General features: G+C 42.2%; 1 long non-coding RNA gene across 1 annotated transcript in view; it reads left to right on the top strand.

The window, feature by feature from the left end:
- Window positions 1-2,466: 2,466 nt before the first annotated feature.
- Window positions 2,467-25,219, top strand: part of LOC133240529 (uncharacterized) — a 597,238-nt gene continuing 574,485 nt past the window's right edge. Inside the window, exon 1 of the long non-coding RNA XR_009734250.1 lies at window positions 2,467-2,587. This is a non-coding gene — a long non-coding RNA (uncharacterized LOC133240529). The remainder of the gene's footprint in view (window positions 2,588-25,219) is intronic.

Raw genomic sequence — 25,219 nt, 5'->3', positions numbered from 1 at the left:
AGAATTAGGCTGGACCTCGCAGGGTAACAAACTCTCCTATCACACGCCAGCTCTGCCACCTCCATCCTCTCATCTCACTTCCCCACACCCTATTCTTTTCATCCCTGTCTGCATCCCTCTGTCCAAGAAAACCCCTTTTCTGCCTGAAAATGGAGACATTTGTGAATCTCAGTGTCATTGTTTAGTTGCTAAGTCATGTCTGACTCTTGCAACCCCGTGGACACCAGGCTCCTCTGTCAGTGGGATTTCCCAGGCAAGAATACTGGAGTGGATTGCCCTTTTCTCCTCCAGGGGATCTTCTCAACCCAGGAATTGAACCTGCATATCCTGCACTGGCAGGTGGGTTCTTTACCACTGAGCTGCAAGGGAAAACTGTGGGTCTCAACAGCCTTCTCTCTATTGCAATAGGTCCTTCACTCTATTGCTTTAGTTCCTCTGGCAATTGGGATAAAGTACATCTTTACCTAAGTCCAGATTTATTTTAATTTCAAGGGAAAAATATGATTATAATGTAATTATAATTTAACTAAAAAGTCTGTTTGAGTCAAAATATTATTTGCAATACTACATACTAATTAAAACCTGGAAAGCTCCTGCAGACATTGCTCATCCTCAAATTCCAGTTCTTTCAGGACACTCTGTGGACGCATGTAGCATATCTGAGCTGCTCTCTATCTCCCTCACTGCATTGTGTGCTCCTTGTTGGCAGGACCTTGGCTTTAAATCTACAGCAAGAAGAAAATATCTGCTAAAATAAGTTTTCTGAAAACAAAATGTTGATAGTAAATGGTCATTAGATTTGAATGGCTGTGCTTTGGTGAGAATTTCCTTCTTTGGTCCTCACATACCTAATTCCTGTTATAAGCCCCAGACCCCAATATCTGTCCTCAGTGCTCTCACAGTGATGATTAAATCAGCACTTGGAAGTCCTCTTTGGTTGCTGATCAATTTTAGACCACAGTGACTAGGTAAAAAGAAGTCACCAAAGTGGCCAGGATGCTTCTGTTGCTGCCAGCAAATCTAGGAGGCCATTGTCACTGCTGAACCTGGAATCTGGGCAGTTTAGGGAGATGCTTGGGCTCCTGCACATACCACTGGGGCTGGAAGATGCTGGTGCCAGCTGTCGTGCCCAAAGAGCCAGGTCTGATGTTTCTTTCTCTAAGAGTCTCCTGCCTACTTCTAGCAGGAGAACTCCTCAACTGCCAGCTTTATCCCCAGATTAGCTCCAGTGTCCAATGCTATAGTGCTACTTCCAGTGGTGTAGAAGAGACCTGGGGATGGACAGAAAGGCCATGAATATAGAGGGCATGGTGGCAGAAGATACTGGCAAGGTCTGTGGTCATCAGGAGTGGGTACAGAACAGCATCCACCAACCTGGAGATTCCCAGATTCCCCTGAGCATGCTGGGCACAGGAGTCATGGTCACCGGGCAGATAAAGAAGCCAGTGAGGACCTGAGGGCAGCAGAGGACAAGTCATCTGAGATTTGAGAAGGGTGGGGAGGGAGGAGGCATTGAAAGAGAAGACAAAAACCCAATAGGGAATTAGGGAGTTTTAACTTGAATAGTTTATCAAAAGGAGAATGTTCTGAACTTTCAAGGGATCATGACAACTTTGCTGCTGCTGCTAAGTCGCTTCAGTCGTGTCCGACTCTGTGCGACCCCATAGACGGCAGCCCACCAGGCTCCCCGTCCCTGGGATTCTCCAGGCAAGAACACTGGAGTGGGTTGCCATTGCCTTCTCCAAGGCATGAAAGTGAAAAGTGAAAGTGAGGTCGCTCAGTCGTGTCTGACTCTTAGCGACCCCATGGACTGCAGCCTACCAGGTTCCTCTGTCCATGGGATTTTCCAGGCAAGAGTACTGGAGGGGGGTGCCATTGCCTTCTCCCCATGACAACTTTAATCACATTCTAAACCCCACCTTTAGGAGTTCCCTGGTGGCTTAGTGGTTAGGCTTCGGTGCTGGCACTGCCATGACCTAAGTTTGATTTCTGGTCTGGGACCAGACATCTTGCAAGCAACATGGCCAAAATGTAAAAAGAAAAAAATCTAGACTTTGGGGAATCCCCTGGAAGTCCAGGGGTTAGGACTCCACACTATCACTCCTGTGGGTTGGGGGCTTAATTCCTGGTTTGGGAACTAAGATCCCTGAAAGCTATACAGCCAAAAAAAGAGACCAAAAAAACCCCCCCAAAAAAACCCTTCGTATTCTAAACCCCACCTTTAATAAAGTGCAGTGAAAACTTGGCACAGGAAAATGACATGGTTCACTGTGTACACATCTGAGTGAGTGTGTGTGCCCTAAATTGCTTCATTCGTGTCCCATGCCTTGTGACCCTCTGGACTGTGGCCCGCCAGGCTCTTCTGTCCATGGGATTCTCTAGACAGTAGCAACCAAGAAATTCTGACATCACCATGACTCTGTCCTGGTTACTATGGGAAAGGAGAAAGTACCTAGTAGGAGAGAATGCTCTGAGGAAGTGAGCCGAGGTAAACAGGCTCAGTGAAACCAGGAAGAGAGCAAAGATCAGTTCTGGGCAGATGGAGAGTGAATGCAAGTGCCCTGAAGTAGGAGGGCACTGGACACGTGTAAGGAGTGGAAAGAAGGCCGGGGGGGTCCAGAGATGAAAAGACACCACTGTGTGTGTGCCTGTGAGTGCCTGGGGTGAGGAGGGGGAGGAGCAGGGTGATGCCAGAGTGCATCTCAGAGAGAGGTTGTGAATGAGCTTCAGTTTACAGTTGCCATTGTCAGCCATTTGATTTTTCTCATTGAATTTTACTTTAAAAAGAACAAAAATATAGATTTTGTGTATATTTAAGTAAAGACACTTTCTAGTTTTCTTGATTTTGTAAACTTGCAGTTAATGTACCATTTCAACTTGCTTTTCCTGGATGTGTCCATAGCTTTGTAATGCTCAGCTGAAGAATTTGGGGTATATCTCAAGAGTATCTCTTAAGTTAGGAACGAGGGCTATAAACCAGAGTTACTGTATCCACTTAAGTAGTCTCAAACATTTGCCCGGGCAGAACTAAAATAAATCTTTGAAGGGTCAAAGAGTTTGCAGAAGGTGCCTTTAGAAAGTTGCTTGTCCCCTTTCCCCATGCCATCCTGCAAACCTGAAAAAGTGCTGTCCAACACCTCACAATTTTTTTTCACTCACTGTTCCATGGTGACCCTCAGAAATACCTGGACCCTGGTGATTTTCTAATCTTTCATCATTTCTTGTGTCCCAAGCAATTGGTTCTGATGTTTCCTTCTGTCCAACAAGCACTTTTGGTAAGGGTCATCTGTGCCTTCAGTCAGGCCTCCAGCCCTGGCCCTCCATTTCTCATCTTCATCATCTTGCTGTTCATGTCAGGGTGTGGAGGCCACAGAGCATTCCAAGGAGCTTCTCTGGTCATAACAGAGGAGTAAAAACTGCTCTGTGGACCATGCCACGGGGGACTTACATCCTTACACTAGATCCTTGTCCTCCTACCAGGAATCAGTCCTTGGATCAAGGAGTGTTGATGAAAAGTTGGTCAAAGGTCCATCCTCTCTGCCTTTCTTACCTCTACACATACACACACACATACACATACACCCAGCTGAACACACTAGTAGAATTATTGGTTTGAAGATGGCTATAAAGGTTGGGAACCTTTGTCTCTAAGAATGGCCACATTATCATATTTCTGGTAGCCAGGTTTCTGCAGGATAGTCAGTAATTTGTATCAAGGTTGGCAATCAATCATCCCCAAATCAAATGTGGAGAGAGAAATTCAGGGAGACCAGCTGGATAGAGGGCGCTGAGGGATGAGCAGCAAATGCCCAGCCTAGTTTTTGTTGGTGTTCCGTCACTAAGTCATGCCCGACCCTTTGCAACCCCATGGACTGCAGCCCACTAGGCTGCTCTGTTCATGAGATCTCCCAGGCAAGAATACTGGAGTGGGTTGTCATTTCCTTCTCCAGGGGATCTTCCCAACTCAGGGATTGAACCCACGTCTCCTGCATTGTAGACAGATTCTTTAATGCTGAGCCACCAGGGAATCCTGAAGGACTAGCCTCCTGCCTCACAAATTGATACTAGAAAGTCCAGCCCAGGAAGGAAAAGTCAGTAAAAGGGCATATCTGAAGACACTGCAGATGAAAAGAGAACACAGAGGTCAGCATGAAACAGGGAGCCCAGGAGACCTGAGAAAGCATGAAGCTGTGGTCTTGGGAAGACCTTGGTGATGTTTAAATGACACAGATGCTAGCTGCCCAGGAGGTCTTGGAGAACATTCCCTGTGGAGTTTCAGGGCACGGCTGACTGCTGCTCTAGAAGAGAAAGGTGATTACCAGACATCGTGAGTCCAACTTTGGGGGGAGGGTGGGTCATGAGGTCCCAGTTGGCCTGAATCAAGTTTAACATTCGCCTCTTTGCTTTTCTCTATGGGGATTCTCAAAGCACAAAGCATCCCACTAACAATGCACATTCACTTACTTCTCAGCCTTCTGTCCTCAGGGGGGTCTCCACAGCTTATGAAATTGCAAAGAATTGAGAATACCCCCCAAGCTTAATGGTCTGCACTGTAATATCAGGATGAATGCCTCAGATCACTGATCATGTACCATAGCATTTCAGCCTGGAGGGAGGTGTCTTCACCAGTCAGAGTGCAACGATAGCGTTCTCCTGCCATTCTTCAAGTTATCAGCCAGTCCCATTTCAGAGCAAGGAGAAGAATAATGAATAGTGAGCCTAAACAGGCTTACCCAGAGATCTGAATCAATAAATGTTGGTTGATTGAAAACATACCAGCACAGGCTCAGAGTTAGTTATGACAGATCATTCATTTCCATGACATATAAAGTGGGTATGAGAAACTTAAGACTGCCGAAGCCAGCAGAGAATAACTGTGACTGAGCGATGACATTCACCTGTATTCAAATCGCTTATGAGCTGTGTGATTTGGGGAAAATCATTTAATCTCTTTGTCCCTTAGTGTGTTGATTCATAATGTTGAAATGTGACCTGAAACAAGAATAATACTTCTATCTTAAGAGTGGTTCTGCAAGTGAGATACCACATGACAGCAGAAGAGACCACTCATACCTGTAGAAAGAGAGCTCATGTGCTGCTAAAGATCTTCCCGACCAGAAGTGGGGTGTGAGTGGGCAGGCTCTAAGCATGAAGTTGACATCAATACTGGAATGTTCTCTTGGCCATGAGAGAAGTCATAGTGCTTGGACAAAAGCTTGTATGTTAGCTTGGGCCCTGCCTATGCTAGTGGGGCTGGAACGAGAAGGAAAGAACACGGGAAGTACTGATGATTCTTGGGGACCGAGGTTTACATCGTGGGAGATGGACTGAGATCATCCAAGGTCCGTGAGCTCAGACAGGGTCAAGGAAGTTTGGTATGATGAGCTAGAGGGTTGAGGTACTCTGTCCATTCTCCATGTTTGATCACTTTTAGAATTTGTGTCCTATGAAAACACCAGGCTCTCTCATCTCTGCTAAGGGAATCCCACGTCATTTGAGTCAGAGCTCTGAAGGCAAAGTAGTACATTCTGGAAGCAAAGGGAGGTGGACAACATCATCAATCAGAGGGAGAGACACCCTCCCGCCATGTGGGAAGTCAACACCTCAAGGACAGAAATCATCCATCATTCCTTCTTCCCTAGAGATTTCTTCTTCCCTGGGGATTAATTAAAAATTAATTAACTTTTGTACTAAACTTGCCTTCTTCACCATGACTTCGGTCAAGCAAAATTACCTGCCTTCTCCAGCTTCCAATACAAAGATGGTGCTATGAGATCTCTACTTTATTCTCCAGGAATGTTAAACCACTGTATTTCCCTCATTTTTCCTACATTCTGCTCTATTATTTATGAGATGGTTGTTTGTTGAGTTGGACGAGTCCCGATTTCTGGGAAATTCAGGTCTTCCCAATCACTCTGTTCATAGAAAATAAAACCAGCTGATGGCTTCCTAGCTGTTTTATGAGGGAATAAAAAGTCATGGAAACATATTGAGAAAAACTAGGAACTACCATAAATGTCCGAAGATTGAAGTGAGTTGGATTTAGTGCCTCAGATACTTTGAGAAATTTCACTAAATATTCTAGGGGACCTGAACTGAGAGAAACCAGCTAACAAGAGGTGGAGGGGAGCTGGGAGAAGAAATCAGGAGGAAGCCATAGAACAGTCTGAGGGTGAGGTGGGCTAAGGACCTGTGACAGAGGAGAATTTGGGTGGATTTACCACACCATTGCTGTGGTCTGGGAGGAGCAGGCTTTGGTATGCAGGTAACATAGAAGAAGTCTTTAAAGTGGTCATTCTCCATCGTCTGAGAATTCCTCCAACAATAAATGTATATGGGACTTTACTGTTTATAAAGCTTTTGGCAGATGCTGAGTCATCTGTGATGGGATGATGCTTGGAATTATGGTAAAAAAGATTCTGAAGATTTGCAGTTCTTGTTTCAAATACTAGTTCAACCATTCCTTCTCCTCGTGGGACCTGGCTGTGAATGCAGTAGAAACAAAGATTTCCCCTCTCTCACAGGAAAACGTTCAGAAATTCACGCAACCTGGGCAGGGAGGGACAGAGTGACACAGCAGAACTGTGCCATAGGCTCCGTCTCTGAGGCTGCGCTCCCTCCACGTGGTCTGATGGTAGGTAGTCTGAGGACGCCTGCTTCCTTTTGCTGTCTGTGAGAGCCATGGGTGGCTGAGCACCTTGCCTGGCATGTGGTATTAGCACTGCTGACTTTAAGCACACATGCCTGGCTCCTGCATTGATCCAGGCGGGCTTAGACACTCTTCCTGTTAAAGATCTTAACCAACCGTGAACTTAAACGGCTCTCCACGTCCCTTCTGGCCCCTGACCATGTCTGGCTACTTGCTATTCTTGTGTTTGTCTTAGCTTCCAACATGATTTTCTGGGCTTTTATGCCAGGTCTCGCCTGCTTCTCAGTTTACCCCAGCCTTGGGATTCCCTGGCAGCCCTTGCCTAAAACCTGGGAGTGGAAACTTAGCAGATGGCCCATAGTGCAATGAATGGATAAGGGAGTGAGTCTCAGTGAGCCCTCAAAGCCTGAACACTGAAGGCCAACTGCTGCCTTAAGTCCCAGCTCTGAAGCTTGGGGCTATGACTCAACTTCTCTGAGTAACTGACTCAAGAGAAGTTGAGTACTCATCAGTACATGGGAACAATAAAAATTCTTTTCCTCATATTGTGATATATGCTATTAGCACCGTGCCGACATATGTACTACTCTATTTTTTGTTCTTGTTAAACTTTTTACTTTGTATTGGAATACAGCAGATTAGCAATGCTGTGAAGGCCTCAGGTGGACTGCACAGGGACTCAGCCATACATATACATCTATCCGTTCTCCTCCACACTCCTCTCCTGTCCAGCCTCCACATGACATTGAGCAGAGTTCCCTGTGGCATACAATAGGTCCTTGTTGCTTATCCATTTTAATATAGCCATGTGTATACATCAGTCCCAAATTCCCTAACTATCCCTTCCTCCTAACCTTTCCCCTGGCAACCAGAAGTTTGTTCTCCAAGTCTATGAGTCTGTTTCTCTTTTGTAAATAAGTTCATTTGTATTGTTTCTTTTTAGATTCCACAAATAAGCGATGTCATATGATATTTCTCCTTCTCTGTCTGAATGCTAGTCTATTATTATCAATGCTATTTTCTTCATGACACTATCATTTTTCCTGCTTAATTTTAACCACAAAAATCAAGGTCTTGCAGGTGGCACATGGCCCAGGATCCATCTTTATTTTCCTGGTCAGCCATATGTTCCCAGAAAAAAAAAAAAAAAAACTTGTCTGAGGAACATTCATATCTATATCTATTTGAATTTCCCCAGACAAGAACCTAAAGGTACTTACTGAGCTGCAAACACTTCTGCTGAGATCAGTGTAAATTTAGCCACATTGATTCCTTGGTGAATCTATAATTGCTGTCTGGAAGATAGATCTGCATCACAGAAACCCAGTTCTGAAAGGCAAGTCTACACATAATGTGTACAACTACTTTGTTACTGCCTGGGATGCTCACAAAAGCTTCTTTTCCTGTCACTGCCAATGGGAGGTGGCCAGAACGCTTGCTCCCTGGGGGACAAAAATTACTGGCAGTTCTTGACACAGAATACTAGAATATAACTTGGTGCTGTCCTTTCCTCTCATTTGAAGCATAAGATGCTGTCAAATGAAAATATTACAACTTGCAAGAAGATAAAAATTCAATAAACAAAAAATTACAATTTTCATCATCTTGAAGGGCAACCAGGGAACAAAACTAAATAACTGCCTTGGTCTCATTTGCTTCCAGAGGGAAACTGGAAAACAGAGGGCAAGCAAGTCTCAACTTTTTCACATAAGAGAAAAGACAATTTTGAGAAAGGAAGGTAAAGAAAATCTTTTTGAAGCTAAGCTATAGATTCAAAAGGGCAGATATCTGAGTGAGCATAAGAAGTGTTCTTGCCAAGATGGAATCCCTAAGCTTTTGTTTTTTTTTTCAGTGTGGTTATACCCTGTATATTAGGAATTACAGCAAACGAAAAGATCTTACACTTTGTCAATCAGATTAAATGGGGACATTTTATATGAGAAGAGAGGAGTGTCTTTTGAAATCCGAGGGCAAGAGTGCAGTGCTGGAGTTTACAGTGAGGCTTGACAGTTTCTATGCATCTTTCTTATTTCTCTCCTTCTCTGTGGACCAGTTTTCTTCACTCAAGCCCACATAATTAGAAAACAAAAAGTGGCCCACATTTCCTTCATTTTACCAATTGGCATTAGCCAAACAGACATGACTCCTTCTTCAACCCTAAATTTCAGTTCTTAGAGACAAGCTTCTGATTAGCTGCTTGGGTCATTGGCCTAATCACCTGGTAGACAGAGCAGGGTTAAAGGTCATGGTCACATTGTGCAAAGCACCTGCCAGGAATTCATTATTGTGAGCCAAGGAGGGGTGGGGGAGAGCAGTTAAAGTAAGTCACTCTGCTCTGGGAAGATGTCTCAGTAGCCATCTACCATAAACCTGGTGGAAAGCCAAGACACTGGAGTAGAAGCATTGTTCGATTTTTTGTTATGGTTGTTAAATCAAGCAATTTATACAGTTAGGTTGATGAGGCCAAGAAGAATATTTATTTGTACCTGTAACTTAAAAAAAATTTTAATTGGAGGATAATTGCTTCACAATGTTGTGTTGGTTTCTGTCATATAACAATGTGGATCAGCCACACGAAAGAAAGAAAGAAAGTGAAGCCGCTCAGTCGTGCTGGACTCTTTGCGACCCCATGGACAGTAGCCTGCACCAAGCTCCTTCGTCCATGGGATTTTCAAGGCAAGAGTACTGGAGTGGGTTGCCATTTCCTTCTCCAGGGAATATTCCCAACCTAGGGATCGAACCCAGATCTCCCGCATTGTAGACAGACTCTTTACCGTCTAAGCCATCTTGCCTCCCTCTGGACCCTCCCTCCCAGCCCCGCCATTGCACCCCTCGAGGTCATCACAGAGTACTGGGCTGGCTCGCTGTGTTGTACAGCAGCTTCCCACTAGCGAGCTGTTTTACACAGTAGAGTGTATATGTCAGTGTTACTCTTTGAATTTGCCCTACCCTGTCCTTCCTCTCCTGTGTCCACAAGTCTGTTATCTCTGTCTGTGCCTCTGCAAATGGTTCCTACCCTGCACATAGTTTCATTAGAATCGTTTTTCTAGATTCCATATATATTTGTTAATATTATGGTTTTTGTTCTTCTCTTTCTGACTTACTTTACTGTGTATGACAGACTCTAGGTTCATCCTGTATTTGTAACTTTTTATCTTGACATTTCATTTATTTTATTCTGCTGCTGCTGCTGCTAAGTCGCTTCAGTCGTGTCCGACTCTGTGTGACCCATAGATGGCAGCCCACCAGGCTCCCTCTTCCCTGGGATTCTCCAGGCAAGAACACTGGAGTGGGTTGCCATTTCCTTCTCCAATGCATGAAAGTGGAAAGTGAAAGTGAGGTCGCTCAGTTGTGTCCGACTCTTAGTGACCCCATGGACCACAAGCCCACCAGGTTCCTCCGTCCATGGGATTTTCCAGGCAAGAGTACTGGCATGAGAAAAATTATTCTCAGGTAGATTTTCCAGTTTTTGATATTCAGATCTCCAGGTAACCTAGAAAACTGACTTAGTTGTATAAAGGAATCTATACAGGAAAGTATAATATGCGAGGTTGAAATCTCTGTAGTCCCTATTCCTATACTTCTTAAAGTCTTCTGACAGAGATCTCTCTTCCTCACTCAATCTTCTGGGTATCACTTATTTAAAAGTTAGTGACAAATTTTATCAAACCTCATCATTGACCATGGGTTGCTCTAACTCGGCTTTCTTGCCCTGGGCAGTTGAGATGGACAACAGAATAAGCAATCTTATGGGCTGATCCAAATGCTTTTTTATAAGTCCCAGTCACTACTAAGCTACATCATTCCCTTTCTTCAGGGCTCATTTGGGGTTTCCTTTTAATTTTCATTGGGTAAAGATGCTTCTGCTTCCTAGGGGGTGCTCGTGGTAAAGAAGCTGCCTGCCAGTGCAGGAGATGTATGAGAGGCAGGTTCCATCCCTGGTTGGGAAGATTCCCTGGAGGATGGCACAGCAACCCACTCCAGTATTCTTGCCTGGAAAATCCCATGGACAGAGAAGCCTGGGGGCCTATGGCCCATAGGATAGCAGAGAGTCTGACACTACTGAAGCGACTTAGCACACACACACACACAAAGTGATTCAACTACTTCTAAACCCCCCATTGTTTATGAGAATATAACTTGAATCAGTAATTTAGAATTATTTAAAAGTTAGTGACAAAATTTTATCAAACGTCTTAAATTTTGTTCTCAGTTATTTTTCCTTTACATACACTTTCAGAATAGTTTATTTACAGAAATAGAAAAATGCACAAAGCTAGATTAATTTTCTTTTTAAAATATGTTAGTTTAGATTCTGAGAGTGACAGGCTGATATAAGGTCAGCTAGATTCATTTTCATAAGTAAAACACCTTCCATCTCACAGTCATTTCCCTTCCAAAAGTAATCACTGCCTAGGCTTTGAATACCTTTGGACAGTTTTATCTGTCACTGAAATTTATGCAGTATGTTTGGCTGGCTTCTTTTGCTCAAAATTATCCAAGGCTTATCCATGTTGTTCATGCATTTGATGAGTAGAGTTTATTAATTTTCAGTTCTGTATAAGGTTGCTTGTATGAAGATGACACAATATATTTATACATTCAAATGCTGATGGCCTTTTGTGTTGTTGCCATTGTGAGATTATTACAAGTCATGTTCCCATAAGGGCTCATGCAAATGCCCTTCTGTGAATATATGTATAAATTTATATTTGGAATATGCCTAGGCATGTAACAGCTGTATCAGAGCCTATATGTAAGATGAGCTTTAGCCAGTATACCTAAGTGGTTGTACCAACATACGTTTACCTACAGCAAACCATGAAAGTTGCAGTAGCTCTCCACGGCTCCAACAAATGCCATTACTGGTACTTAAAGCTTTGTCAATTCTGGTATTTGATACTGGATTTTATTTGCATGTCTTTGATGATTGATGAGGAGATGAGAACATTTTTAAATGTTAACTATGATGTGCCAGCTCAGGGATTTTATCCAGTTTTCTGTTGGGTTCTCTTTCTATTGCTGGCTGTCCAAATAGCTTTTAATAAGTCATTGGCAGTTGTAAGCCTTGCTAGATGGCTTTTCATAAGGTGGTCCCATACTTATTAAACTGTTTATTCAATGAATTGTACCACTTGTTCCCTTACCTACCCTATTCTGTATTGATGACTTTGAGGCACGTTGTACATTTGTCCTTCCTGTTCCATTCTCCACCCTCTTCCACCCTCCTCTTGTTTGGGAAAGCCCTCTTCATTAATGTTTTGTCAGATATGTACATGCTGTGACTTGACTTCTGACTCTCTTAATGGCATCTCTTGATGTGTGCGTGCTTAGTCGCTAAGTTGTATCCAACTCTTTGCAACCCCATAGACTGTAGCCTGCCAGGCTCCTCTGTCCATAGGATTCTCCAGGCAACAATTCTGAAGTGGCTTGCCATTTCCACCTCCAGGGGATCTTCCTGACCCAGGGATTGAACCTGCATCTCCGGCATTGGCAGGCAGATTCTTAACCACTGAGCCACCTGGGAGCCATCTCTTCATGAATATAGTGCTTAATTTTAATATATTCCAATTTATCATAGTTTTATTTCTATTATTTTTCTGTATCCTGTTTAAGAAACCTTTCCTACCCTAAGATCATTAAGATATTTTCTTTTCTGTTTTACTTTTCACATTTAGATTTATAATCCATTTGCATATGACATGAGTTAGGAATAAAGATTTTTCTGTGGTTATCTAACTGATTGATTATCGATAGAAAACATCATTTCTCCTTTGCTCTCAAGTCACCTTTGTCAGATTAAGTGATAATCTATGTGCAGATCTATTTATAAGCTTTTGTTCTGGTTCTTTTTTTTTTCTTCTTGGTACCAATACCATACTATCTTAACCTTTATTGCATTACAAAATTCTTGATGGCAAGTAGTATACTTTCTCACATTCTCTTCTTCCTGCTTAATTTCCAGAAGAATGGAGATACCAGTTCTCTTGTTATCAAAGTCTAGCTTAATTCCATTGTGCTCAGAGAACATACTATGAATGATTTAACTTCTTTTGGATTTTTTTACGATCTAACAGGAGTCAGTATTGGTAAATATTTGTACTTAAAGGGAATGTTTACTCTTGCACTGTTATTTTTATTTTTACCATGTTGTGTATGTATCAATTAAATCAAGTTTGAAAAAAGCTTTTAATTTATTTTTTATGTTTTATTTTATCTTTTTTGTTCTATTTATCTATTACCCCCCCACCCCGGCTTTTTTTGAATTTGATAATCAAATACCTAGTTCCTTAGGGAAATGGGTGATACCTTTGACTTAGTCAAAGGATTCACATAGATGTGAGGCTTCCCAGGTGGCTCATTGGTAAATAATCTGCCTGCCAAGCAGGAGACATGGGTTTGATTCCTGGGTGGGGAAACTCCCATGGGGAAGGAAATGACAACCCACACCAGTATTCTTGCCTGGGAAATTCCATGGACAGAGGAGCCTGCTGGGCTACAATCCATGGGATCACAAAGAGTCGGACGTTACTGAGCAACTGAGTACTCATGCATCAAGAAATACCATTAAGACAGTTAGAAGCCAAGTCATAACATGTACATATATAACAAAATATTTATGAAATAGATCTTCCCAAACAAGAGGAGGGTGAAAGAGAGTGGAGAATGGAGCAGGAAGGACAAATGTACAACATCCCTCAAAGTCATCAATATAAAATAGGGTAGGACAACGTGGTTTTTAAGAATAAGACATTACTAACTTTTAGTATATAACAGGCTACATCAAGCAAAGTCTGAAAAGAAATGATTGCCCTGTAGATGCTGGTAAGCCTCAACCCCCCAATATCTCAGTCTACAGACCAGAAAGGCTGCAAACCCTCAGAAAAGCTGGTGAGATCTGAGAATATAGGGGCTTAGCCAAACAGGTGAGTCACAAGTTGGTATAAAAGTCTTAGAAAGTTTCTATGTACTGAAGAGAGTGCAAAAGCATTAAGAAATGTCGCTGGAAAAATAGATAGCCAATGGGAATTTGCTGTGTGACTCAGGGAACTCAAACAGGGGCTCTGTGACAGTCTCGAAGGGTGGGATGAGGAGGGAGATGAGAGGGAGCTTTGGGAGGGAGGGGACATGGGTACATGTATCTATGGCTGATTCTTGTTGATGTATGACAGAAAACCACAAAATTCTGTAAAGCAATTATCCTTCAATTAAAAAAAAAAAACAAAAAAGAATGTCACTGTAACTAAAGAAGCCTTGAATGTCAAAGCAAAGGTCAGTTCTTCAGTGATATGCATGACTTGTTAATGAAAGACATCATAAAGGATGCTGTGATGCTCATTCTAGAATGAGTGTTTCTTCTGCAATTCTCCAAACCAAGGCATAACATCACAACATAGTGGGTTGGCCAAAAAGTTCGTTTTGGTTTTTCCATAATCTTAGGGAAAACCAGAACACATTTTTTGGCCAACCCAATAGTACTCCAGGAAAAGCAGGTAGTAGACATCTCAAATTGAGGCTAAGATTTTATCATCCCAACAGATGTGTGTGTGTGTGTATACACAATTTAAGGAGAACAACTTTGTGGGGGGAAAGTTTAATATATACACCTTATTGTCTAAAATTCTGCTATATAATATATTTTCATATATGTACATAAACTGGAAATGTGTGTATGTAAATATATATATGTATGTTTGTATATGTATACCTATGTTTTTCCCCAAAAGTCATTCTCCCTACATTATGAAACTTCTGTCAACAAAATTGATTAAAGTTAGACAATTCTATCCTATCTCTTTTATTAAGAGAAAAACTATTTCAAACACAAAATCAAATAATTGTATGGTTTTCTATGGTTTGTATGTGGCTTTTAGAGTATCATTCTCTTGAAAAGAGTAAAGAGGCAATAGATTGCCAAAAGACCAAGAACTATCAAGGACTAAGTGCAGACTCTCCCACATTCATGTCATAGGGACATCCCATCTCCAGGTGGACCCCAGTAAGGAATTTCTCCCTCTGGTGCTGGCTGTCCAAATAGCCCTTCGTAAGTCCTTGTCCATTATAAGCTTTGCTAGATCACTTTTCATAACGTGGTCCCATATTTACTAACCTGTTTAAGTAGCCCTTGCTCCTTTGGGCTACCCAGGGGATGCTAGTGGTAAAGAACCTGCCTGTCAATGCAGGAGACTTGAAGAGACATGAGTTCAATCCCTGGGTCAGGAAGATTCCATGGAGAAGGACATGGCAACCCGCTCCAGTGTTCTCGCCTAGAGAATCCCATGGACAGAAGAGCCTACAGTTCATAGGTTGGCAAAAAGTCACACACGACTGAAATAACTTAGCACACACGCATGTATGCACCCACCCCATGCTCCCTTACCTGGCCTATTCTATACTGAAGACTTGGAGGAATATTGTACATTTGTCCTTCCAGTTTTATTCTCCACCTGTCTCCACCCTCCTCTGAGGTCCAGATGCTGACCTGTATAGACTGCACCAGTGTCTTCACATGGCTAATGAATCAGCTAAGTAAACCAGATTAGGGTTTTCCTCCCTTCCCGCTCTCCAAAACTGCACATTAGTGAGAAAAAAAAAATTGTAGTTTTTGTAACCGCTAACTTTTGGAGTGGTTTATTTTTCTCTATAGGTAAAGTAACACTTTCCTACTTCACTTACACTCTGGTCTCCTCAATTCTCATATGTTTACCTTTGATATAAAGTGAGAATACATCCTGGTGCAGGTCCTGACCTATGAAACCACATACAGCTGCAGGCTAAATAATCCCGGGAACCCCAGCTCTGGTCTTCCCAGGGTCAGATATGAGGATAAAACAAGAACAAAAGATGTTGGCCAGGAGATCCACAATGAAGCAGATTGAGGACCAGGGCAAGACTAGCAGCTCAGATCTAGGATGGTTTGTAGGTTTTTTTGGTGTGTATTCAGTACCTATATGAAGTTGAGCACAGCTGCTTAAAGGAGTTGGGCAGGGCAGTCAGGAGCAAGGTGTGAGATTGAGTTGGTGGTGGTGTGTTTGTGCTGACCTCAAGCTAAGGCCCAATTCTGAAGTATGGAGCAAATTCTCCAACATAATTTTCTTATATTGACCTACATTTGTGCTCCAACAGCTGTTTAAAAATCTGCCAGTCTCCAAAATAAACGATGTTGTTAATGGAAATTGCAGCTATTCAGATTCCTCAACAGAACCAAAGTTGTGCCTTTAAAAGCAATGTACTTTCCTTACTGTCAGCCTATTTGCTTAAAATCTTAATCACAGTTCTTTACAGTGGACAGCAAATGGCACATGTGACCTGTTGACTGATATTAACCTTGTGTTTTATGTCATCACCATAAAATACTCTGCTGAATACTGCTGGCAAATGAAAGGCAGACACAATGTTTATCAGCCACTACATATGAATCATGACTAAAAACAACAAGTATGAATATAATAGAAATTATCTATAGAATTAAATTGTGGGAAAAGAGTTCATCTTCCTTTGACAATTTTATACTGCCCGCCAGCATATGGTCCCTTAACTACCCTATATGTTTGGGGAACAATAACTTGAAGTGTCATTAAAAAAAACTGATGTCTTAAGTGATGAATAACTCCAAAAATATATTAAAAAGGTAAAGGGAGAAGAACAGAAGAAAGTTAATGATCCTTGTAATTTGACAGTCGGGCACAATGTTGGCTTCTGACTTTCCACTGAAAGCTTTGTTCCTCTGATAGAAATTTGGCTGTTTTGAAAATGATGGACAATGAGAAGCATGAGTCAGTGTCAACAAGCATGACCTCGGTGCCACATAGTCAAGAGTGGGGAAAGGACACAAAAAAAAGGAAAGAGAGAAAACTAAAACAGACATGGGGCTTCCCTGGTGGTCCAGCAGTTAAGAATCCACCTTACAATGCAGGGGCATGGGTTTGATCCCTGATTGAGGAACTAAGATCTTACATAAGTAAGTGAAAGTTGCTCAGTAGTGTCTGACTCTTTGTGACCCCATGGACTGTAGCCTGCCAGGCTTCTCTGTCCAAGGAATTCTCCAGGCAAGAATTATGGAGTGGGTTGCCATTCCCTTCTCCAGGGGATCTTCCCAACTCAGGGATTGAACCCAGGTCTCTTGCATTGCAGGCAGAGTCTTTACCATCTGAGCTACCAGGGGAGCTGAAGATCCTACATGCTGCAGGACAGTTAAGCCCATATACAGCAACTAGAGAGTCCGATTGACATAACTAAAACCCAACACAGTCAAAGGAAGGAAGAAACAGAAGGAAATGAAAAGAGAAAGCAAGAGAACAGCTGGATCCTACCCTTTGAGATATGCATTGTGAAGGCGTGGAAAATGGTATGAGTGTTTTCACCCAAAGTCATGGGTTTGAATCTGATCTCACCTTTTACCCATTAAATAACCTTGGAAAAGTCACTTTTAACCCTGTGACCTGAGCTCTGTACCTGTAGAACAGGACTAACGGCATCCTGCATGGTTGATAATAGAAGAGATGCACACAGAGCAGTGCCTGACCTCAAATGTGGGTTGAATAAATGTTGGCTTCTTTCTTCTCTTTCCCTGTGTTTGTTTTCTCTAAATTTCTGCCTGAAGAGGGGGAAAACAAATGAATCAGGATGACCAGTATTTTTAGCAGAGGTTCCTGAAAGAACATGTTGCCCATATCTCTCTTGTTGCACAAAGTTGCCATGGAAACTTTGTGCTACTAGAGATCTGGGAATATCTTTTCTTCTGAGAAGAATGTGAGGAAGTCTCTGGAAGGGAGGGTGGATCATCCTTTCAGTGGCCTCAGGAGCCTGCTGACTCCAAGATTTGATTCATCAAGTTGAAATGACTTGGTTTCTCAAACAGCTCAGAGATTTGCCTAATTTCTGTTTCACACTGGGACATGTCAATTCAGCTTAAGAGTGTAGACAAAGATTTTTCTGCTCCCATGTATTGTACAGAGTTCCTAAGTCTCATAGTTCAGTATTGAAATACAGTTCACTAGGGACTAATGTTTCTAATCAGCCAATTTCTCAGCTGCTTCTCTTTGATTGCAAAGTCTGGATATCAAGGTGATTGTTAATAAGGCTATCTGTGGGAGAGATTCAATCTTTCTTCAGGAGTAGAGGCTGTATTTCATCCTGAAATTTGGAAGAGCCAGAGGATTTTAAATCTTGTGGAGAGTTCTTTTCCATCATTAGTGACCTACTTGGCCTGAGGGTGGAGAGACTTCCTACAGTCCTATAACTCCAAGGTTCTAATCTGGAGTTCTCCATGTCAAGTACAGCATCCCTCAACCCATGGTCACAACTCACCTTTGCGTTGCTCTCTTCCCAACTGAGCTGTGAGCTTGTTGAGGGTCAACAACATGATTTGTTTTCAATAATTATCCCCTTTCATACATGATGAGTGTTTGTAAATTTTTATTGCTGTTGTTCAGTTGCTAAGACATGTCCAGCTCTCTGCGATCCCATGAACCGTAGCACTCCAGGCTTCTCTTTCTTTTACTCTCTCCTGGAGTTTGCTCAGAGTCATGTCCATTGAGTCGATGATGCTATCTAACCATCTCATCCTCTGCCACCCCCTTCTCCTTTTGCCTTCAATCTTTCCCAGCATCTCCAGGAGTCAGCTTTTTGCATCAGTTGGCCAAATTATTGGAGCTTCAGCTTCAGCATCCATCTTTCTAGTGAATATTCAGGGTTGATTTCCTTTAGAACAGACTGTTTTGATATCCTTGCAGTCTAAGGGATTCTCAAGAGCCTTCTCCAACACCACAATTTGAAAGCATCAATTCTTCAGCTCTCAGCTTTATTTATGGTCCAATTTTCACATCCCTACAAGACAACGGGAAAAACCGTAACTTTGACTATACAGACCTTTGTTGGCAAAATGATGTCTCTGCTTTTAATACGCTGTCTAGTTTTGTCATAGCTCTCCTTCCAGGAGCAAGCATCTTTTAAAAGCCTGTAAGGGAATAACATTAAGGTGCCTTTTTATTTATACTGATCTTCTCAATCTTCACGAGAAGCTATTACCTGTGGAAATTAGACTTGTGAATAAAACAAGAATAGCTTGTACCAAAAAGAGAGAAGTGGATTCTTCTCTCCTTTGGAAAAGAAAAAGGGAAGGGGAGCTGATTTTGTTGGTCTTTTGTTATATTCCAGACATGGTACTAGGAACTTCAAGTGGGTCATTTCATTACATCCTCCAGTAGTACTAGAAATATACAGCAGAAAATAGAGATCAGATTGAAAATATAGGTAAAAATAGGTATAAATGGATCTTTTTTTGCGTCTCTGGAACATGATAGTTATTCATTCAGAATGGCCTGATATTACATGGGCTATGTTACCTAAGCTGGACTTGATGTGTGTAGACCTTACAGCCCAGGTGTGACTTCAGCCATTGCCAGAAGAGAGCCTTGCTCACTCCACTTCGAGATGAAAACTGGGTCAGGTTGCTGAAAGTGTACAGGATTCACACCCGGGTATATTCGTGACCTACAGGACTTTTTCTTTTCTTTACACCCTTCAATCTCCTTACAGCCTAACGGAGAAGGTGGGGATTATACTGGAAAAGGGTAACATATATACTTTCTCTGTCATGTGAATAGTGACCAATCTAAGTAAGAAACCAAAAGAAATTCCTCTGCAGGAGCTGAGGGACACAGTAGTATGCATTAGACATGAAATGCCACAGGCAACATCCCTTCTTTTCTCTGCTTCCCTTGGTATGTATTTTTCAAAGAGCAGCAGCCCTGAGAACAGGTTGCACTGAATACTTTATAGAATTAGAAAAAAAGTCTCAGATACGATATTGACCAGTTGTCACAGTCAGCTTTTAATGCCGTGTATACTTTTGCACAGGTGTAATGTTCAGTACTGGGCAGAATATGTCTATGTCATTATAAGGCAATGACCCAGAAACAAATAAGGCTGGCTTTGCAATTAGACGGTCCCAGACTCATGAAGCATTGCAGACACTAAGTCCATGACTACAAACAAAATAATGAAGAAATATCAGCTATTCCACAGAGTAACTGGGAAGATGAAATGAGATACCTTTTGTGAAATAACTTGGCTAGGCAATGTAATTTATGCTTTTCCTTTTTTTTCCTTTTTATTCTCCTTTCAGATTGAGAATTTTGATGGAATTGATAAATCAGTTCTGTTCAAACTGTGGACTTGTGTGGTCTCAGGTTAGAATGCCCAAGATAGCTGGACAAAAAGAGGAAGAATCAATACCATACAGCTTACGGTATGAGATGAATGAAAGCAGTGTGCCTGGATGTTGCTGCCTTCTATAAGTGGAATTGATTCAGTAAGCAGCTTTAATTAAAGGAAAACGGGTTTCTTTCTTTTTTCCCCACAGAGTTAAAATCAGGGAATCTATTTTCAAGGGAAGAAGGAGAGCATATCAGTGGAAATAGAGAAGAGACTGAACAGAGAAATAAAAACACAGAGAATAATAAATTTGTGTTTTGAGTTTCCCCATATGTGAGAATTGCTCATTTGGAAGGGCCTGATACTGCCAGGGCAGGTGGTGTAAGGTGTCCCTGACAAGCACAGTTCTTATATTACAGGCTTGATTTCAACCCTTGCGCACCAAAGGCCCAGAACTTCATACCCAAGGGTCCTCCCAAGGCTCACTCTTCCTGCTCTGTGGTTTTGAGGACATCTGCATAAAAGTACAGACTTTGCCTCCTGTGGCTTTCTCACTACTCCAAGTCACAGGATAGTGGTAGCCATAGCAACACCTTCAGTATTGCTAACCTGGGGTAGCAAACTCTCAGGTAGGAAATGAGAGACAGACACATATTGAGCCAAAAGAATTTGAAGGCAAAAATGACTTCAAACATACCACCCTCTTCAACTCCAAACCTCAGTAGATGACAGATCAGCAGCAAGGAGGGAGAGAGGAGGAAACAGTGCTTATTAAGCATCTCTTGGGTGCCAGATACTCTACTACGGGCTTGCCTAGATTTTTTTTCAAACTTTAAACTTCTTACTTGGTATTGGGGTATAGCCGATTAACAATGCTGTGGTAGTTTCAGGTGAACAGTGAAGGGACTCAGCCATGCGTAAAGTTCCGAAAATAACCCAGTGAGGACAGTGTGATTATTAACCTCCATGAATTATGCGTAAGTGGAAGTAACAGGTTGTTAGGTTACTTGCCCAAGTGTACAAGTTGGTGAAGTGTCAGACGTGAAATTGGTTCCAGCTCTGCCACATTCTTCCCCCACTGTGAAGTTTGGTTTACAACTCGTGAACATTCTGCCTGTGACATTTCAACTTCATTGACTCCTCTCTCACCCACCCTCAAGTGGTGAGCTCTTCCTCCTGATGTGTTCTTAGGAGCTAGTCTCAAAAACTAAAGTATCATAGTCATACTGACTCAATGTCCCAGAAGGAATCCAAGACCCCTACTTGGTCCTTCAATAAATATCTAAGGGCATCTTTGTCCAATTACACCAGTTTAAAAAAAAATGGGCCTCCCTGGTGGCTCAGTGGTAAAGAATCCGCCTGCCAATTCAGGAGATGTGGGTTTGATTCCTTGGGTCAGGAATATCCCCTGGAATAGGAAATGGCAACCCACTCCTGTATCCTTACCTGGGAAATCCCATGGACAGAGGAGCCTGGTGGGCTACAGTCCACGGGGTCACAAAGAATTGGACGTGACTTAGCGACTAAACTACAACAACAACACCCCAAATCACACCTTATATATGAGCAAAGGAAATAGGAACTCAAGAGATTAAGATAGAAGTTATTAGCCAAGACGCCAGACTTTTAAGTACTGAGTCAGCATCTGGCTTCAACTTGGTAAGGGTGCTTTGTGCACTGGGGCAGCAGTCCACCCAAGAAACCAAACAAAAATGGAAAAGGGAGGGGTGCTGTGAATCTACTTTCTCATCTTCCTCTTTCTTACTCAAATGGTAAATTTCAGTATCTGGAGACCTCTAGATTGAAACTCTGGTCTATGAGATGGGGCTATAGGACCTTTTTATCTTCCTCTTTGTGTTGCTCTGTATTCCCTTATGTTTTTATGATCATTATGCATTATTTTTATAGTGGTAGAGAAAAGTTATATTTTAAAAGAAGAAAATATTTCTAGTAAAATAAAATATGGTACATGCATAGTGAAATGCTCAGTAAACCAGCTGCACGATTGCCTCAGTTTAAACGGACCCCAGGAATTGACTGGTATTTCTAATGAGTTGGTCCTGAGATCCTTACCAGCGTTCATCCTGATCAGTCATCGGTGCAATTTCATATGATTCAGTTTCAGGGGCTGCAATGATAAAGTATGACTCTGGAACCTGGTGCATTCAATATCTCCTTTACGCATGGAACCCTATATGGGGCAGCTGAGATTTCTCTGCTCATCACTTCCAAAACACTTGTTCTTGTGCAGGAGAAAGCCCAGGACTGAAGGTACTTCCTATTTCTGAGGCCAATTGGGAGATTATTTGAAACAGATAAGTGACAACATGGGGCTCCAGTAGAGGAAGAGAAAAATGCACTAACTATATACTGCTTCCATTCACCACAGTTCTTTTGCTCTGTGTTCAGAAACCAAATGCCACAATATTAAGCTCTCTTTATCTGCATGAAACAAGGGGATGTGATACCAGTGATGTCTAAAGCTCCAGCCATTCTGCTTAAGAAACTTCTACTAAACAAAAAATAAGGAGACTAGGAAATAGTTCATGAGAAGCAGTAATGGAATATCATCAAGCATTTAGCTATGCTTAATATTTGCCTATATATTGTGATTTCAGTCCTGCTCAGTTCAGTCGCTCAGTCGTGTCTGACTCTTTTACCCCATCGACTGGAGCATGCCAGGCTTCCCTGTCCATCACCAGCTCCTGGAGCTTGCTTGTAGTCATGTCCATCGAGTTGGTAATGCCATCCAACCATCTCATCCTCTGTCGTCCCCTTCTCCTCCCTCTTTCAGTCTTTCCCAGCATCAGGGTCTTTTCCAGTGAGTCAGTTCTTCACATCAGGTGGCCAAAGTATTGGAGCTTCAGCTTTATCATCAGTCTTTCCAATGAATATTCAGGACTGATTTCCTTTAGGATTGACTGGTAGGATCTCCTTGTAGTTCAAAGGACTCTTAAAAGTCTTTTCTAACACCACAGTTCAAAAGCATCAGTTCTTCAGTGCTCACCTTTCTTCATCTTGTGATCTCAGTCCTGCTTGGTACAGGCAATTATTTCTGATTTTAAAATTCTTTCTCCATATTTCGCCTCTTCCACTGTCTGTATAAGCCTATGTCATTTTTATCCTGATGTCTGATACTGGGCATGAGTTTATTTAAAAGCTAAAGTCATAAGCATTGATTTTAAAATGTATTTTAAACCCTTCTTCACTTCATTGGCTTTGTGTGCTCCTCCGTGACTTGTCTGGTTCCTGGGTTTCTGACTCCTTTCTCACACCAGCAGGGCCCCATAGCAGTGCTCCTAGAATGTTCACCAGTAGCACTGGCCTTGTAGAGCTATAGCCTGGAGATAGCCATGCTGTGTCCACCCCCCCTCAATCATTTTCTCTTCTTTGTGTCCACCCATGACTCTTGCTGACTTTCCATACTTGATATGAAGACAAATACATGAGCATTTCCCTAAAGTAAACACTTTCCAGTTAATTTCCTCCCACTTTGGAGTCTGTGGAATCAAAGAATATTAAGAAAGAGTTTGGAGGGAATTGTTTAGAGGTTGGAATCTCCCATCTAGAGTCTAGGCCCTGTGATAAGGTAGTAAGGGTAGGGAAACACAGGGTACAGATAATCAGATCAAAATCCAGCTTCCTGGGCTGGTCTCACACAGTGGGGACCTTGGAAGCAGCACACAGAAGACAATTGGTATACACGCCGGTGACAGATCTCAGAAATATTCTGCTGTCTCTTTGGCCTGCAGGCAAAATAACATCTGATCAATCAGACATATACTTCTCAGGGAGCTTGTGTCAGTTATCGATTTATTGCATCTTAGCTTCTAATTAACCCTTTAGCGTGCTCTGGAAATGGATCTGGGACCAGTTTTGCTTTGCTGGTAAGGACAATGCTAATTTTAATATAATAGTACAGAGTGCTGGAGAGTCATTTCAGGGGAAAGAAAGGAGTTTTGCTCTGTGGTCCCACTGTACTTGTTGGCAGGCTCCTATAGAATGTGTGGGGCTCCTCTGGGTCCAACTCCTGTCACATCCACAATTTCCCCAGCTGTGGGTATAGTTTCTTTAGCATCCTGGCCTTACAGTGCTTAGCAGACAGCAGCACCTGGTGGGCAGCAGTTTCTCTCAGGTGTTTCTCAAGTCGTTTTGAAGGAGAGTGCCTCTAATGAGCACCTGCCTCTGAACAATTTTCTGGAGAGTTCCAGAGGGTGGAATTCTAGCCAGCTCTTGCATAGGTCACCGCAGGGCTTTGCCTTTCAGTGAGCTGTGGCTGTGCTTTCCCAACAAAGAGAGAAGTGGGATCCTTTTATTCTTTGCTCTCTCCCATTTGAAGATAAATGCTTATTTGTCTTTATTTACTTTAATAATTAATTAAATATATTTAATTATATTATTTAATTATTTATTAAATAATAAATTATTTTTATTTAATTCAAAATTTAAACAAATGGAACAATATTAACATGAATTTAATTTTTCTGCCTTGGGATCAAGACATGGCCATTTCTTTTTGGGAAAAAAATCCGCAGAAATGCATCAGAGAATAGAATCTTAGAACCTCTGAGCCAGAAGGAGATAATCTATTCCAGTAACTCTGTTTTGTAATGAGGAACTGAATGAAATGCTTTCACAAGGGCGTGCAGTAGATGAGGTCAAGTCCTCAAAACTTATCATAGTGCCCTTTTGGGAATTTATTTAAATTCCCTGGCTGTTTCTAACATGCAACCAGGAGTAGGAACCATAGGTCTAGATAGAAAATTCAAACCATACAGAAGAGGAGGATATTCAAAGAATTTCCATGTATCTCATTTACTTCCAGTCTAGTTTCTACAGCTTTCTGACTTCTTTATATAATTCATCTTCTCTAGGTCTCACTGATCAGGAGATATCCTCTGGAAAAATGCTTATAGTGATGCATTTGATAATATTTGATGTATACCTGGTCATTTTAAATCATTAGAACTCCAGCCCCTGCTCACAGTCTGCGGACGCACATGGTGACCCCATCAGCTCCCATCCTCACCTTCACTGTGGTTGTCGTTGTTCAGTCGCCCAGTTGTGCCGGATTGTTTGTGACCCCACGTACTGCTGCACACCAGGCCTCCCTGTCCCTCACCATCTTTTGGAGTTCATGTTCATTGCATTGGTGATGCCATCCAGCCATCTCATCCTCTGATGCCCTTTTCTTCTTCTCACTGTGATTAACACCTTTTTCTCCTTGGTTGCCCCAAAGCTCATCACAGTGCCTCTGATAATTTCACTGATGTCTCATTCTTGGCTATACCCATGTCTTCTGTTATGGCCTCATGGCTCAAGTGCATTGATATTTTTCTGACAGATCTTGGTTCGACTCCAGTAGTCTACTGAATTGGGGAATATGTGGATGGGGTTAAGTTTCTTTATTTG

The sequence above is a fragment of the Bos javanicus genome, chromosome 28 (genome assembly GCF_032452875.1).
Source record: "Bos javanicus breed banteng chromosome 28, ARS-OSU_banteng_1.0, whole genome shotgun sequence".
In the NCBI taxonomy this organism is placed as follows: Eukaryota; Metazoa; Chordata; class Mammalia; order Artiodactyla; family Bovidae; genus Bos; species Bos javanicus.
The sequence above is the reverse complement of the archived record's forward strand: the minus strand, read 5'-3'. Positions and strand labels throughout refer to the sequence as shown.